General features: G+C 40.4%; 1 protein-coding gene across 33 annotated transcripts in view; it reads left to right on the forward strand.

Annotated features, from left to right (window-relative positions):
* Positions 1 to 16,970, forward strand: part of ADGRL2 (adhesion G protein-coupled receptor L2) — a 385,203-nt gene that overhangs the window by 224,051 nt on the left and 144,182 nt on the right. For 19 of the 33 annotated variants that reach the window (XM_030279030.4, XM_072933015.1, XM_072933020.1 and 16 more), the window contains exon 1: positions 5,732 to 5,872. The exons of 11 other annotated variants lie outside the window; for them this stretch is intronic. The gene's annotated coding sequence lies outside the window, so the exon portion shown is untranslated. Of the gene's footprint in view, positions 1 to 4,297; positions 4,421 to 5,731; positions 5,873 to 6,462; positions 15,099 to 15,127; positions 15,702 to 16,970 lie in introns of those variants that run through there. 3 more of the 33 variants (XM_072933012.1, XM_072933014.1, XM_072933013.1) reach the window with 3 other exon arrangements.

Consider the following 16,970-nt stretch of genomic DNA (forward strand, 5'->3'; position numbering starts at 1 on the left):
TCCTGCTATGACCATTTAAGCTTCAGTGCTGAGCTTTTCATATGAAAACAGGGAATTGTACTCATTTCTTTTTTAAGTGCATCCTGCTATGTTACTCCTAACAGCTCAGTCTTGAAAACTCTTTGGCCTTTGTAAATGCCTGCAGCATTAAACTGTAAACTTTTTCCACCAACATACATCCAAAATACTTGAATTCCAAAGGAATGTATTTCTTCAGGAACACTGAGCTTCACTGCTCCCACTGATTTACCTCAGAGAGTGGAGAGGTAGCTGCAAAATACAGCATTAAAAACTGCGTCTAAATTCACTGTCAAAAATTATATTGATCTCTTCTAATTTATTAATATGAGACAAAAATTCTGTTTCAGAATACGAGTTAATATGGCATGCACATGCTTTTGTTTCATAGCTGCATTTTCTCTGAACAAGGTTGTTTCTAATATTACTTAATTAAACAAAATTAAATTAATTTCTAAGAAACAAGAGAAAACAGCTTTGTGGAATAAAATGATCTTCATTTTCTTGAAGCTATTTAAATTAAAAACATGCGTCTCTACAGTTGGAAAAAAACCATCCACGGTTAAAATGTTTGAAGCCCATCAATCTCTTTAACCACACAGCTAATGTGTTCCTTCTGTTTTCTTTGAATGAAATCACCATGAGTGGTTAGATGTTGATTTAACATAAAGCAAGTGGAAATGGGTGTTTCCTTAGTCATGTGTAGAATTTATTTTTAAAAACAATTAGCAAGTGTTATGAATAAGTCAATGATTTTGTCATTTCTTAAATAATGATATAGATTATGAGTCATTAAAATTGATTACTGAAGTAAACTATGCAAAATGCAAATTCATATTACATTTATTTGTTAGAAACAGCTGCAGAATTCTCTTATTTTATTGATGGGTTTCATTTTTTTTTCCCCAAGTGACTCTAAAATCAATTACTTAGTTTAAAAGACCAGTAATTGTCAAGATATATTTCCAAACTTTTAAGGCAATACATTGCATATTTCCTATTATGGATTGTATCATTCACAGTTTATTTATATAAATTTGCCTGCAAAACTAATTAGAGATTTTCCTGAATAAAACAAGCAAAATTTTCTCTTTTTTGTTTTATGTTGAACTGGTAAAATAATGTAATTGTTTTTTACTTTTCCATGGGGTAAAGAATGAATTCTTTACATCACAGTAATTAAACTGTGACTTTATATCGGTGCACCAATTTTAGCTGATAATAATGCATACCTATATTTACTTCCTCTTCTGTCAGTCTTTGCCAACATTACATCTAATTACAGGTTCATTGATACGTTATTCACAGGAGTACAGACAGATAAGAGGAAATGTCAGTCGCTAGTATTTAAAGTTCAGTCATAAAACTCCAGTAATAAAAAAAATAGGCTGCATAAAATCTGTGTAAGCCATTACTCATGAGGGAACTGACACTTAGGGCAATACAAAATATTATTTATCATGGTACTGAAACATTTTAAATTAACCTTTTTAAGAATAGCCAGATATAAAAATTCTATGACCAAAAAAAAAAAAAAAAAGCTAAAGCAGCCTATAAGATCATATTACAGACATCATAATTTGGCCAATTTTTGCCACAAGTTAAATCATCTTTCTCAGATGCATCTCCTTCAAGTACACAGCTGACAGCTCAGTCTTTTCCAGTTGTTACTGTCCTATACATGGTCCCTGGAAATGCTAATTGATACACGATTATGATTATTTTAAAAATTGATATGGATTTGCTTTTAATTTTTCAAGGACATCATCCAGCAGATTAATGAAAGCAACTGGAGAGCAATACACACAGAATATACACCTTAACATGAAATATTACACATTTAACATTAGTCAGAGTGGGGATAAAATATCACTAAATATTTTGTAAGAATGTAATATTTCTTCTCGTGTGTTCAAGGTAAATGTTTTGCACTGTTGCAGCAAAGCAAGATTTTAAGGAAAATCTACTTGTCTTTACTTCTCTGTATGGAATAAGATTCATATTTTACAGGGATATGTCAAAAAGCAAATAGTAGGAAGTCATACTGGTGAAATTTTGATTTGTTATAATTCCTTCTTACATATTAATATTCAAATCTGGCAATAATTGTGGCTGAGTGAAAACTAAAGGATCAGATTACATATGCTGTGAGTACATGTGTGTACAATTTTTCTTTTAAAGAAACATACACTGATTCATGTGAAATAGAATTAATCATTTGAATAATAGTATTATACTTGCCAAAACAATATACACCTCTGCCAGGTATTCTTATATCTTAATGCAGTTTTAATGAGAATTAATGGAAACATGTGTTTTTGAAACAAATGCTAAAAGGTCTCTGCATTTTGAGCAATTGTTTAAAACTCAGTTTTACAGCCTGCCATTGTAAAAGAGTTGTAAAACTCCATCTCTGCATGTAGAAAGAAATATGATTCCAGAAGTTTTTGATGAAAAGAGGGAAACTGAACTTCAGTCCTACATTTGAATCCACATAGGTGAATTCATTTTGACTTCTGCAAATATTAGCACAAAGCCCAGTTCTGCAGTTCTTTTCAATCTTTTTGTAGGCAGAAAAAAAAATTAGAGAACCCAACAGAGTTTTTTTTGTTGCAAACAGAAGAACTTCTCTCTCTCATGTCCTCTCAAAGGAAAACCATCAACCCTAGATAATTCTTGTATTATCGACAGTTTTGTGGCTAAATCCTGTTCTCATCAACTAAGCAAAAGTCTGTTAGCTCAGGGGTATCACTGCTTATCTGCAATTATATGAAAGAAAGAAAAGAGAGAAAGAGAGATAAAGAGGGAGAGAGAGGGAGAAAGAAAGAAAGAGAAAGAAGGACTTGTTAATGATAAAACTTTGGTAAAATCATAGCAAGTCAATATATATATCTCCATTTCTGTGACCCTCTTTTTAAACATATTTCTTTAATAGATGCATCCAGTCCTTTCAATGAAAATCAGCTTCTAATACAATATATTAAAATGTCTCTATAATTTGATTCCACTAAGAATGCATAAGGGGTTACTTAGGCTTTATACAGATGTTTGTAAGGATAGCAAGAAAGAGCAATTGGCTATATTAGCAATACACCAAGAACTTAATAGAGACTCTGCCCTTTTGCTCTATGTTGCTCTTACAGAAACCCATACTTTTAACTACATATAGTAGGTACAAAACTGTTACAGAGACAGATGTCCATCCATTCTGTTTGAGGCATTTTGCAGATTTAACCCAGTTGAAATCAGCCTTAGGAAGGTGCACTGCTCACTATGGCCGAACTCCTGATTTGGTCCCAAAAGCTTGAGATTGTTCTTCCACTCCCCAGTCCCCTGGGCAGACACCCTGAACTGAGGAAGGTCAGCATGGCTATGGCATGTCCATATTTCAGTGACTTCTAGATATTCACCCCTGAGACTGTTGCAAGCATTCTTGAAAGTTTAATGTGGTTTTGAAGAGCCCTGGACCAGCTCTATGGTTCTCACTACTCCACATTGCAAAGTCCTCAAGATACAGTCTCCTTTTATCATGTAATGTTTTTCTTAATACATGCTACAATTTCTAAACACTTAATTGCACAGGTATGCAGAGACATCAAAATGATTAAATAAAAAAAAATCATTACCATTAACAAAGGTAATGATGCTGATTCTCCGGTGTGGCGTAGGTGTTGTACTCTGGATTGTCAATGTGCCTTGGACCTGAAACGGTTGAGCAAGCCCCAAGTGGTCCGGCCTAGTACATGCGATTTCGTGAGTGGAGGCAGTTGAGAGGATTTCATTTCAGTGCTGCAGCGAGGGAGGGGATGGCTAAAATCCCCAAACAAAGGCAGGGGGCAGTTATCAGGTCAAGGCTGAGCTGCTTTGACCGCGGCTGTCTCTCCCTCCGGTCACGGCAGCCCCGGGCGGGCGCGGAGCGTGGGACGCACGCACGGCCCTCGCCCCCCGCTGGCACCGGCCCTCGCTAATGCCCAGCTGCCTCTCCCTGACCTTGAGAGCTGGGAATTGCCCGTGTTGCACATCCTGAAAGGTCAGAGCGGATTCTCAGTGTTTTGCATCCATACGGATGAGAAACACAAACCCTACGACACCCAGACCTGGTTTCTAAGAGCAGATTTTTGGGAGAACGCAACAACGCTACTAGACTGGGTTTTATATCCGAGCACAGCAGTGAGTCAACTGAGTATCCTTTAAATCGTTTCCAAGTGCTGTTTACCCTGCCCTGACATGTTTTCCCTAACGCATCGCTGTGCCTCGGCGCGCCGTCCCTGCCGGGCAGAAGCCGGGCCATGTCAGTGCGAAGGAAAGAAGGGAAGGACCAGCGGAGCCGTGAAGGCGCTGGGGTGCCGGGACCCCCACGTCTTCCCGCCCTGCTTGCCCTCTCTCGCTGCTCGCCCAGCCGGTGAACGATTTTTTGGGTGATGCCGGGGAAGGGGAGGCGGGGAACAGGCGGTGCGGTGCGGAGAGCCGGCCCGGCGCGGCGAGCCCAGCCGGCCGGGCAGCTCCGCACCGGGCGGGGTGCGCGGCATCGCTGCGCGGCCGGGTACGGGCACGAAGGTGCGGCGGGGACGCCTCCGGCCGGCCGGCCTGCGCGCCTGCAGCCGCCGGGAGGCAGCTGGAGGGGGTGGCGGCAGGCCCGAGGCCCCGGGCCCGGCCAGCGCCGGGGCCCGAGGCGCCGGGCAGGGGCGCCCGGCGGCTCCGCGGCGGCGGGCGAGCGGCTCCGCGGCGGTGCGCGCCCCTCGGCATCCGCGGAGGCGGCGCGGGCAGCGCCAGCGCGCAGCCGGTCTGCGCGGCCTCTGGTGCCGAGCGGCCGCTATTTAGCCTTCAGCCCCCCATCCCCCCCCGTTCAAATGAATGAAGGGCGGGGGGGGAGACTGGAAAAAGACAGGAAGGGGGAGAATTTTGTCCTTCGCCGATGCCGCTCTACGTGATAATATGTTTATATGATTAGCTGAGCCCAGGGGTGGGAGCGCAGGGAGAAGGGGTGGAGATTGGAGGGGGAGGAGGCTGGAGGTGACTCCAGTTCAGAGCCGGCGGAGAGTCCGTGTCAGGACTTGGCGCTCCCCAGCCGCAGACGGAGCGGTGCACGAGCACGGAGAGGCTGCCATACATTCATTGGGATTTTTTTTTTTTTTTTTTTTTGGTGTGTATGTATTGCGTTTTTCCCTTTACCGCGCGCGTTACTTGCTCAGCGCCCGATCTCCAGTCGTTTGCGGGGCAGCAGCACGGGGAGGAAGAGGAGAAAATCTGAGGAGAGGCCGGCCCCGCACTCCGCCAGAGGCCAGAATGTCATCCCGGGAGATGTGAATCCGGTCAGTGCAGCGACAGAGACACGGAGGAGGGGGTCCATTGTAACATTCGAGTTGTTCCCCGCTGCCCCAGCTGCTGGCATCGTCTCCTGATCGCTTCACAGAAGGGACTCCCGAGGCTGGGCACACACACTGCACTGCGCCCGTCCTCCTCTCCATTTCGGTTTTTTAAATTTTTTTTTTTTTACTGAATTTATTTCTTGTGTGCGTGCGTGCGGGAGCCTGGCTGCATCGCGCGTTTGCTGCGGAGCGGAGTGTGGGGAACTGCAGGAAAATGTTGACTTAGACCCAGAAGACCCTCCCGGCCGGCTGCGTGGAGAAGAAGCCGCCCCTGCTCTGCGCTGCCCCAGCCCTCCGAGCCGCAGCGCCGGCTGCCGCCCGCTCCCGCCCCAGCCCACCGCCCGCCCGCCCGCTCCCGCGCCGCCGCCGGGGCCCCGGGACTAACTCCGCTGCGATCTCCCGCACCCCGCGCTCGGCGGGCTGACCCGGACCGCGGGTCCCGCCGGGGACACAGACCCCGGCCCGCCTTCGGCTCCCAGACATAGGTAAGTGGAGCCCCGCGCCGCAGCCTCGCCGCGCGTTCCTGCCGGCGCCTGCTGCCTGACTCCTGGATGTTCCCCTGCCGAGCCGCCGGCGGGGATGCGCTTACTTTCGGGTCTGCCTCGCCCGCCGCCGCCGCGGGGCCGCCGCCGCGGGAGCGCTGCGCCGCTCGGTGAGCCCGCGGCTCCGGGCGCGGGCAGCGCCGCCGCTTCGCACGGCCGCGCTCCGCCCGCGCGGAACGGCCGCGCTCCGCCGCCGCCCCCCCGCGCCCTGCGGAGGGACCTGCGGCACCGCGGCCGCCCCGCCCGCCGCCGCCGGCCGCCCCGCCGCGGGGGCTGCGGGCCGGGGCCGCCCGCCGAGCAGGCCCGGGGCTCCGCGGCGCGCCCCGCGCAAAGTTGCATCCGCTCGCTAAATAATTACCTGTTGCGGGTTTATTTGTGTAACTCTGCCGAGCGCCCGGCTCCCAGCCCGTGCGGGGTGGGGGGTGGCTGTGGGAAAAGGAATAAATTACCCTTTGTCGGCTGTGGAGTGAGAACAACTTTTTTTTTTCTTTTTCTTTTCTTTTTTTTTTTTTTTTTTTCTTTTTATTTCTATTTATTTTCACATGTAGAAATCTGGGGCCATCTGGAGACAGAAAACAGTGTGTCATGAGGCACCGTTGCTGTGTCTGGCTCTAAAAATAACATCTTGTTGTTAGTCTGCGCCGGCCCTGGTGGGATTTGAGCGCAGTTTGTCAGAAAGTAAAGAGCTCTGCTGGTGCTCAGGTGTGTTTTCTTTGCCCAGAAATGCCCCTGTGCGCGACGGAAGGAATCCTGCGGAACAAATGTTCTGCTGTTTGGCTTCCTCAGACGCCCCGGCTCCCTCCTTTTGTTGCTTGCCACGAAAAGAGGTGCCATTTCGCATCATTCTGCAGAAATTGTTTGAATTAATGCAAGTGTGAATTCTTACCGTTTGAAGGAGGGTATTAGCATATCAAAGGTTCCTTAGCTCCGGCTCAATTGAGAAAACTTCAGCTTGTCTTCCATTTGCTTCCAAGAAGAGGCCCAAAGGGCAGTGGGAATTGTAAAGGGGTAAAATGGGGAGGTGGATTTGGGTTATGTTTCTGAACTTTTGCTGTTTTGCAATTATGCGAGTGAAAACCAAGGTCCCTCCGCTGCAGAGCCCTTGCAAGCGCTCGGACAATTACACTCTATTGATTAATGGTTTGTTCCGAGCAAAAAAAGTGACCTTTTATGACAGGCACTGTGGCGTGGTTTCTGATTCCTCCTTTCTGGGAGGGGGATTTAGAAAGTGCTTTCTCCCGCGCTCTTGCTCTGGGTATGGCCTACACGTTACTGCCTTACTGCGTGGAGGGATGAATGGGGAAGACCTTCTAATTACTTCAGAAAACAAATGAAATCTTGTAATAAAAGACCTCTTGGTTCCAGGCCTTTGAAACAAATATGCTTCCTTCCTTAATGGGTGGGTAGGCTGGAATAATAGATATTTTTTGGAGAGTTTTAAAAGAAGTTTTGATCACCACCAGCCATATGCTTCCATTTCCTTATCATTCTAGAAAAAGTGAAAATGAGTAAATCTTGTAATCTCATTTAATCAGTGATACTGTGTTTACAAAGATAACATAATTTGTGGTTAGTATTACCCTATAATAAATAATTCTCAACCAGCTATGGCAGTAGTGCTGTTTTGGTGGCTGTGTAGAACATTTATCGCATTGCAAGTTGTTTCACGAGACTTCATATTCATAGTTTTTTCTTCTTTTGTTACTATTTTCTTGAGTTTGAAAGGGGATGTGGCCTGGCCTACCCTTTTATTACCTTTGCAAATCAATATTCATAATCCAGCAACTCAAAAGCCAAGCAAAATTCAGTTATCCATCAATAAGTTGGGACATTTTCCAGGGACCAGATGTTTCTTGGGAACTGTATTCTGGTTTATATCTCTGGCAAAAAAGAACTTCCTAAATTTTCCTTGTCTATTGCTTCTTTCCAAATCTTTTACTTGAGTGATACAGGTACTAAAACAGGTATTTTGTGTTTTTAAAAAGTTGGTTTAAGTCACTGATATGTAGCATTTGGTCTGTTGTTTGGGTGGGTTTGTTTAATTTTTTTTTTTTTCTTCTGATTCACCATTTGGGGGGTGTTTCTTTTACTGCCATGAAAGTGATGTGCCTTTAGAGTAGGATATTCAATTTCAGGCTTCAATTTCCTTTCATGTAATGCAGGAACTGAGTATATATGGTATGTCTTGGTGAAAAACACTCCAGTTGATCAAGTAATTTATATAGATTTCTGTTATTCTTAGATGGACACGGCTATTTGGGCATTTTGTAAATAGATGTTTTTAGTGGCCCTAAAATTAGATAATTACTTTCAGGTAATTTCCAGCAGTTTATTTACCTAATGTCTTCATCTGTCTGAAGTAGTACCTTTTGGTGGTGTAAAAGGAACATATTGATGTAATTGCCATTATCACACTTAAGTTGCTGTTAACTAGTCTGCTTTGAATGCAGAGGGCTATAAAGAAAGCGCATTATCCTTTCAGCCATTAAGGATAATCTAAAAATTGTCTTGGAAATGTTGCACTTTGGTTTATGTGAGGGCAACCCCAAATACGACAAATCTCTAAAGGTAAAAAAGTAGTAAAAAGAAGATTTTCAACATTCAGATGACAAAATTGGACCACTTAGAGAAAAATTAATGTGCTCCAGCAGCACTTCAGCTGCCATTTTCAATCACTCTGGGTTACTATGTGTTGGCAACAGTAAAAAAGCAGAGACGTTCAGATAGCTCAGGGAGCTGGTAGGTGGGGGAATCAGGATGTGGAATCATGTGGGGTAGAACAAACCAATTACTTCAGGTTTTGACTTGAGAATTTCCAGTAAACTTTTTTTTTTTTTTCTGGCTTTTGGCTCCCCTGCTCATTAATAGACCAACATCAAAGCAGGCAACCAAACTTCCAAATGTTATAAAAACTAATGTAAAGATACAGATCTCACATGTAGTCTTGCAAGTCTTAATTTAAAACAAGCAGTTGGAGTTTTTATTGCTGCAATTTTCACAATCAGCAGAGACATTAACACCAGGCTTCTGGGTGTTTCCCTTCTTAAAATGAGCAAGAGGAAAGCTTTAAAAAAGCCAGAGTGCGCTTAGTTAGTTCTTATTTGATCACTTCAGAAGCTTTCTCAATGTTTTATCTCTTACCATTTTGAATGTGTAAAATCAGGAAAGGGGGTTATTCAGGAATCCTAGTCTCTAGTAAGGAAGCACCTTATTAAAGTTTAAATAAGCAAGGTAGTATAGTCTTTCTTTATGGTTAATAGTATGTAATAATATGGCTGGTTTTATTCTGAAATGTGATATGTAAACATGACATTTTGATGAATAGATATTTTTAAATGATAATAGTTGTGATGAAGAAAATTTCCTACAGTTTTGAATTACAGCTTTTTTAAAAAGTCCATAACTTTCACTTAAAGGTTTTGGAGAGAGAAATCTCTAGTTAGACAAAATATTTATCAAAGTTTTATTTGAAATACATTTCTAATAGTGTGTCATAAATTAATGTAAATCATAATAGCCATACAGTAGAAAGCATTGTTTAACATCTAGAGAGCACAGAAACACAATCGTAAGTTTTTAGTGAAATTTGGACTAAAAGTTTATTTCCAAGCCCTTGCTCATCCTCTGTCCACCCAAAATGTTGACATACCTGTAAGAAAATTCTGTTACCTTGTACTATGGCTCCTCCTGCCTAATATTATTGACAGATAATCTACACGTAACACTTTATATCCAAAAATGCTCTGTAACTCCTCTGCATTTCCACTACAGAATATTTGTGGATGATTGATTATACAGGAACTGGAAGTAGCAAATAGTGATTTTTACCTAGTCAGCTGCAAGTGAAGAAGTTAAACTACGTGTGGTGTGTAGTGGAAGTCATATCCATGCACAGGTAAACAAGCAGTCACTTATGAACCAAGACAGTTCAGAGAACAGGCTAGGGAAATTTGTAGTCAGTCACGGTGCTTGGAGATGTCATGTTAAACAGACTCTTTCAAAGCATTTTTTAGGATTGATGTTTGTGATGTACAAAAGTGATTTGAAATTGCGAGAAATTCACTTCCTTAAGTATTTATGTGCAGCTTTTAAACTTAAAAGCTGTCTATTATTTCTAAAAACACCCTCTGTTTGAAACAGGTAAAACATTTTAACCATCATGTTGTAATTGGATGTCAAGAAAACTGGAAAAACAACAACCTATTTTAAGGCCATTCTCAATACTGTTAGCAATCGTGTTTAATATTTAAATAGTTTTCGAAGATAGCTGCATTTAGTTTCCAGCATTTTTAAAATAAAAGTAGCAGGTGGCTCTGGAATATTGGTAACTTGTGATTTAATTTGAATATATACCTGGTGTAGAAAATACTTGTAGTCTTTATTTAGCAAATGTGATTCCTTTTAACATTCTTCATTTAGAAAGTGAAAGATGACAGGCCCTCTTCAGTAGATAATTTTCTAGGAGTTCATGTTTCTTTCAGCCTGTAATATACAAGATATGTTTCTACAGCATGGACTGGGAAGATTGTGTCACTTAATATCAGCAATTTAGTTATAGAAATACACTTGCTTAGTGTGTGCTACGATCTGACAGCATTCTCTAGATGCAAACTGATAGTTAACTAGAAATTGCTTCCAAAAGGAGGAAGAAAAAAAGTCTTCAAATTCAGAATCATAGCATCTCCAAGCTATGAATTGTTATATTAAATGGAGCATTTTATGGGTTTTAGAAGAATATGTAATATGCATATGTCATGAATTCATTCTTTCAGATTTTCATGAGGTACTATAATGATTCAACCAACTCTAGCTTGCCATTTACCCAAATTATTTAGAAATGCAGGATAGTAAAAAGCATTGCAGCCTGACTGAAGCAAGCACAATGCTCAACACCTGCAGGTAGAGTGCAGTCTCTAGCAAAATGCTGTTGGTTGTTACTCTGGCACAAAGCAAGCTTAAATACAGTTTGCTTAATTACAGCAAAAATGCTTTTTTATGAGTAAGATACTCCATGTTTGGGGGATGTTTTGTGTGTTGTCTGCAAAGTAAAATCCCATCACGCATGTATATGTTTGTTCAATTATCAGAGCAGCTAAGAGGAGGGGGAAAAAATCAATTTACCCTGAAAAACATCAGAAATAAGATTACCTTGGCTAGTAGGAACTTGCCAGCACTGTCTAAATTGCTTAATATTATCAAATGTTGCCATTTTTCATGTTCAGTAGGAAGGATATTGACTATTCTACATGTCCAGGTCTGCTATTTGTCTATTTCTTTATAAAGTATAAGCATGTCTTATTTTTATTCCTACAATAGCAGTTACAGATAAATCGGAGGATCTAACAATAACTTTATAAAATAGATGGAATAATGCCATTCACTGGAGAAATAGTATTTACTTGAGATAAGTGATAACAACTAGTTTTTTCACTTGTTGTTCTTGTAACAGACAAATGTAAATACCTTAGCAGACATTTCAGAGTGAAAGGGGAGAGATAAAATGTAATTACTTTTCAGGGTGGCTCTGACGATGGCCATGTTCTTGTCTGTAATACAAAAAAAAAAATCTTTGCTCATCACCTCAGAATATGAAGGCCATTGTTACTTGTCAATATAAAAATATTTTCTGATTTCTGATGTTGACCTTAGTATTCATCTTGAGCTCTTCTGTGTAATCTGGAATCCTTATAGCCATGAATTCTAGTTGCTGTTATCCAATGGAGCATTTAATAGAGCACCTAATGGACTCAGCTCCTGTATTTTTCTTGAATGCATAGCATCTTGCTTCATTCCGTCACCAAAACTAACTTTGCTACAAGGACAGGCAACACGACAAGTTAGAATCAATGGACCATTTGTAGGTCACAAAGTCAGTTTACTGGAATTTCAGAGGAAACTGGTTGAAAAGAGAGGACAAATGTCACTTTGAATAGAGATGTTTAAATCAGACTTCTGCCTTAGGGTAAAATTTAGGTCTGTTGTAGCCTAGATGTAATGTCTCCCTCTACAGAGCACAGCATTAATCATGGCTTGACAAGTGATCATGGGCTGAGAGAAATGGGGCCTGTCCTGGTTGTGTGGTTATTTTTTTTTCTAATCTTAATCCCTTAGGAGCACATTATAAACACTAACATTTACACAAAAAGATTTAAGTATCAATGTCTGTGTTTCAGTAGTGAGAGTCACTAGCTTCGGAGAAAATCTAGTTAGACTTAATAAGAAGCTACTTGTGTTTCTTACGTAGATTCAGTATTAGGAATATTTTCCTGTTAACGTAGAGCAGGGCTTTTTTGTCTTAAGAGATTTATTTTTTTGCCATTTCCTCATACAAATATGGTAGAGTCTCGGTCTGCCTGTTTTGTTCCTTGGTGTACTAAATAACTCTAAATCTTTTTTCTTTACAATTGTTTCACAATGTGTTTATCACGCAAGAAAGATACTTCCTTTTGCAAAACAGACAGTATAGGGGAAAAGGGGGAGCAGTTTTTCTAAAATGTAGCACAGATGAGTGGTTTTTTTACGTTCATGATGTGTTACTTTATTGCAATGGGCTACAAAACTGGAATGAAATACCGTGAATGGAGAGTGCTATTTAAGATCCCGAGTTCTGATACTGTGCAAATTGTGTTTAATATTTAAATAACGGATGTCTTGATTCATAGATTGATGTGGGAGTGTTTATACATTTTATGGTAAAGAAGGGAATTTTCCCATTTCTTGGGCTTTTTTGCTGTTTCCGTGGTGGGGACAGTGTGGGAGCAGCGGAGCACTGGGTGTGCCCCAGTGCTGGAGAGGTGCAGCTCCTTCATGGTTCCATTTGTGCCGGCAACTGTTGGAAATGGATCGTGTCAGTGAAGTAGCGGCAAAACGATGTATCACTGGAAAACGATGCTTTAAAAATTAGAGTACTTCTGTTTATCCAGTTGCCTGTGGATGTGATAAAATCCCCAGTCTCTCGTTTAGGTTGGGCTGCTGCTTTCCTTTGTGCCCTCTGTTGGTGTTTTCCCATCAGTCGACGCCTCACACCGATTACTGCTCTGAATCCAGATGACAGAATAATAACGCCGATTACTGCTAAAAGTTGTTTCTGGCAGCTGGGGAGGGGATGACCGACCTTGTTCCTGACTATCAGACTTGCTCTGCTGATGATGGGCTCGGGTGTGCATAGAGAGAGCCTTACTGTGAAATCAGTGCTGCAGTGGTGGAGAGCGATCACATGCCAGAAGGAGACTTTAATTCACTTTTCTATGTATTCTCTGTAATTTTTTTCAGCAGTGCAGTCTACGCTGGGGTGAGCAGTGTTCAGAAACAATTCCTTCTCAGTAGGCAGCATTGCTTTTAAATAAAGTGACATTTTAAGAAAATATTTCTGAGAACAAGTTCTGCTGTTGACTCTGAATTTCTCTGGCAAATTCCCGATGTCTGTGTTGATGGTAGGCAGAATTCTTTTCATCTGATCCAGGTATCCTTTCATTAGACTATTACACTGTTTTTTAGACTTTTTCAATGTGAAGTGACCAATTTGGAAAAACCTGCTTTCCCAGAATGAATAATGATTGAATCTTCATTTTGAACAAAATGAGTGTTCTACAGAAGACCAATTCATAACTATTTCATTGGGTGTGTCTCCAGCAGCTTTTATTTGCTTTAGTCTAACAAGTATTTCTTAGACTGTCAATTGGTAAGGGTGATTCTTGTGTAAATCAGTATAAAGTGTTTAAAGGAGAGAAAGTGCCTAAGCAGTGGTGCATTCCTGGTTGAGCTTCTGTGCCAGGAACACGGGTGTAGGCTGAGAGTTGTTGTGAAGAGAGAGGGGAGGTGCAGGCTGACATAATCTGAAATTGAGAAGAAATCCTTTTGCCCTTCAGGCAGTAATGTTACCCGTGCTTGAATAGAGCATCATCTTTCCAAAAAGTTGTTGGCTTTTTTTCCCCCTGCTTTCTTTATTTCCTCATTTGAGCAGGTGTATAATAGAATTTCATAGTAACTGGCTGATGATCCGACTGTTAAAAATATTCCATCAGCAAAGAAGAGCTTCATTTGCAGCAGTCCCATCCTCTTGAAGTGAACACCCAAAATTTGTCTTATATTTATCGTATGTAATGGCTGTAGCCATACTGAAATATCAGTACTGAAATGGCTGTATCCTACTGAAATAGGTTTCTCCTCCATGGTTTTGTTTCGGGTGGAATTTTTTGGGTTTTTTTTTATTTATTTGTTTTCTTTAAAAAAAAAAAAAAAAGTGAAACCTTGAAAGGTTGTATTTTGGAGTTTATTTTCCCAGTGAAAATTAAAGTTGACACAGGGCGTATGCTCAATGTGTATGCATTCATTTTGTGAATGTTCTTCATTAATCTAAGGGCACTATTTGCAGAAAGTGAGATTTGAGATTTCGCTCTCTTAGAGAAAAAAAACCACGAGCATACTTTTGTTCTTGCTGTGTGAGAACAGAAATTAATGTTGCCTGATGGCTTCCCAGTTTTTTGGGTGTGTGCTAAAGGTTAGATAGGATGAAGGCTTAATTACAATGTACTTAAGATTTATAGCTTTATTCACGGAAGCTTTGTGCCACTTGCATTGAAGGGATTTTTATCTAGAGAGCTCATCCCATTACGGCAAACAAACTTGAGACATTTTAAGGTAAGGGTAGTGTCTTTTGGGAGGAAAGCAGTTTACTTCCAGTTGGATGAAAACTACATGGTTACTTCATGATTTGATTTACATTGATAGGGTTTTTTTTTTTTAATATATATAATTTAATTTTCATGACAACTTACCATTCAGTTAAATTGCTTTTTAAACTTTGGTGGAGTGCATGTGTAATTGTATCCAAAAGTGACATTAGGTTTTTCCTCCTAGCAGTAAATAGAAGGGATGCTGCTGTTTGGTTGGTTTTCAGTTAGACAAATGCATCAGATAGGATGGACTTGTTTTACTGTTGGGAGTGGTCTTTCATTTTTGTTTAGCTCTAGATAAACAGAGCAATTTTTAAAAAAATCTTAATTCTTTTTTTTTCTTCTATTTTTTCTCTTTTATTTTTTTCTGTACTGAAAGCATTTAGGTGACTTTGGAAAAAGAAATTTGTGTGACTTGATATAGGAAAGACTAAAGCGGAATGCTTAACTTTTCTAAGGAGACAAGAGGAGACAGAGCTGGGAAAAAAAGCGGAGTACGTTTCCTGTGTTACCTCCTTATGCTGGATAACATCGGAGAAGGATTTCTGGGGGAGTTTCTTTAAAATGATGACTGATTATTTGGTTTCCTATGCTGGCTGTTGCCCACATTTTTCACATATTTTTGCTCATTCTTATTATTACCTGCAGAGGGAGCTTGTATATGAGATAATCAGAGTAATCAAGGCACTCAGGGCTGAATTGTTTCTAGTAAGTACAAGTTCATTTCACTGTGCCTTTTTTGTTATGCAGAGCCTCTGCAAGACAGCTTTTAAAAAGGCTGTCCATCAGTAACAACAAACCACAGTGGGCAAAGATTTTAAAACATCAGTGAGAACAAGCCAACTTAAAAAAATACTTCATATTTCAAAGAAGTGCCTATTAATCAGAAGTTTAAAAAAGAGACAAGGAAAACAATTCTTGCCGGTCAAGGTGCACGAGGACTGTTTTGGTATTCTGTATGACAGGAAGCAGATTTTTGTTGCAAAAACTGTCTTCTCAGATTCAAAAATGTCATGTCAGCATGAGAGAGACAGCAGAGTACTTTCAGGTCTTCGACACATCTCATGCAGAGTAGTGTGGTAGCCAAAAAGAAGTAGGTAAGTATTTCCTATTTTACCCAAGCAGTGTTATGGATCATAATCAAGGTGACTGTGGATGAAAGGCTAACTCTTAATTTTGCTTTTTCTCTATTTAAAATATAAAGAGGTGAATGAGTTTTGTTTAAATTGAGGAATTGATCCAGTCGAGTGCTAAAGCAGGCAAACAGTGGTAAGGATTTCTTTCTTAAGCTTTAATAAACGCTGACAACAAAGAGCAAGGAATGTCTTAACCTAAGTTTATTTGTAAATTGTAACTTAAAAACTAGCTTGAAGAATCAGAAATTTGTACTTTAGGTAGTGATTTTTCCTTAATTTAGCACAATGAAAAAAATAATCTAGTGTATTGCAGGCTTCATAATTTATATTTTAGTTATCTGGATAATGAAAGTGTGTGATCCTTCAAAAAGTTTAGATTTCAGAGAAGAAAATAATATATAATAGAGGTTCATTTGCTGAGAAGAAGCATATTAGATGCTACTTGGATTTATTCTGTACTTATCTCTGGAAAAATGGTGTCAATCATTGTACTTTAAAATATTTCAGTAAACTTAAAGATGATATGCTATGACATTGTTAGGAAATAAAGCAGTATGTATGCACATTCCATAAAACAGAGACAGCTTTCTGTAATGTGCTCTCCTGTGATAAATCTGTGGTGTAAATTGGTCAAAGAGTTTATTTATTTTTTTTTTTTGCTAGTTTAAATGAACAGAACTTTAAACTTAATATACATTTAGCCTAACATGGTCTTAGGGGTTTAGTTTGGATTCTCTTTTTAAACATTGGGGAAGATTTACTATATCTGAAAGAGTAGTAACTCTGTCAATTTATTATTTATACTGGCTAATCCTTTCTAATGTGAAAAGTCAGCTTGTTATTGTAACACCAAATGGCCCTCTAAGTAGGGAAACAGTTAAGTAGATCTCCTGTAATAGGTTGTTGTCTAATAAAGAGATTTATGGTATTGGCAAGGGCTATTGTATAGGTATTACCCTCTCACAGCATGATCATGTATTATCTTAACAACTCAGTGCTCAGTTTATGTTGAGCATTTTCATAACAGGGTAAGAATATTAGCCACAGCAATTACACCCCAATAGGATTATAATGGTAAGATTTACAGAAAATACATAAATTTTGCCTTTCATGGAGATTTTGGTAGGTGCTAGGAGTTGAAAAGTTGTGCCATCCTTTTTGCATGGGAAAATACTGATGTGTAAGTCATGACGAAGAAAGAGAGATTTGTTAATTTAATCTTGTTGAGGA

This window comes from Taeniopygia guttata, chromosome 8, assembly GCF_048771995.1.
Source record: "Taeniopygia guttata chromosome 8, bTaeGut7.mat, whole genome shotgun sequence".
Classification (NCBI taxonomy): domain Eukaryota; kingdom Metazoa; phylum Chordata; class Aves; order Passeriformes; family Estrildidae; genus Taeniopygia; species Taeniopygia guttata.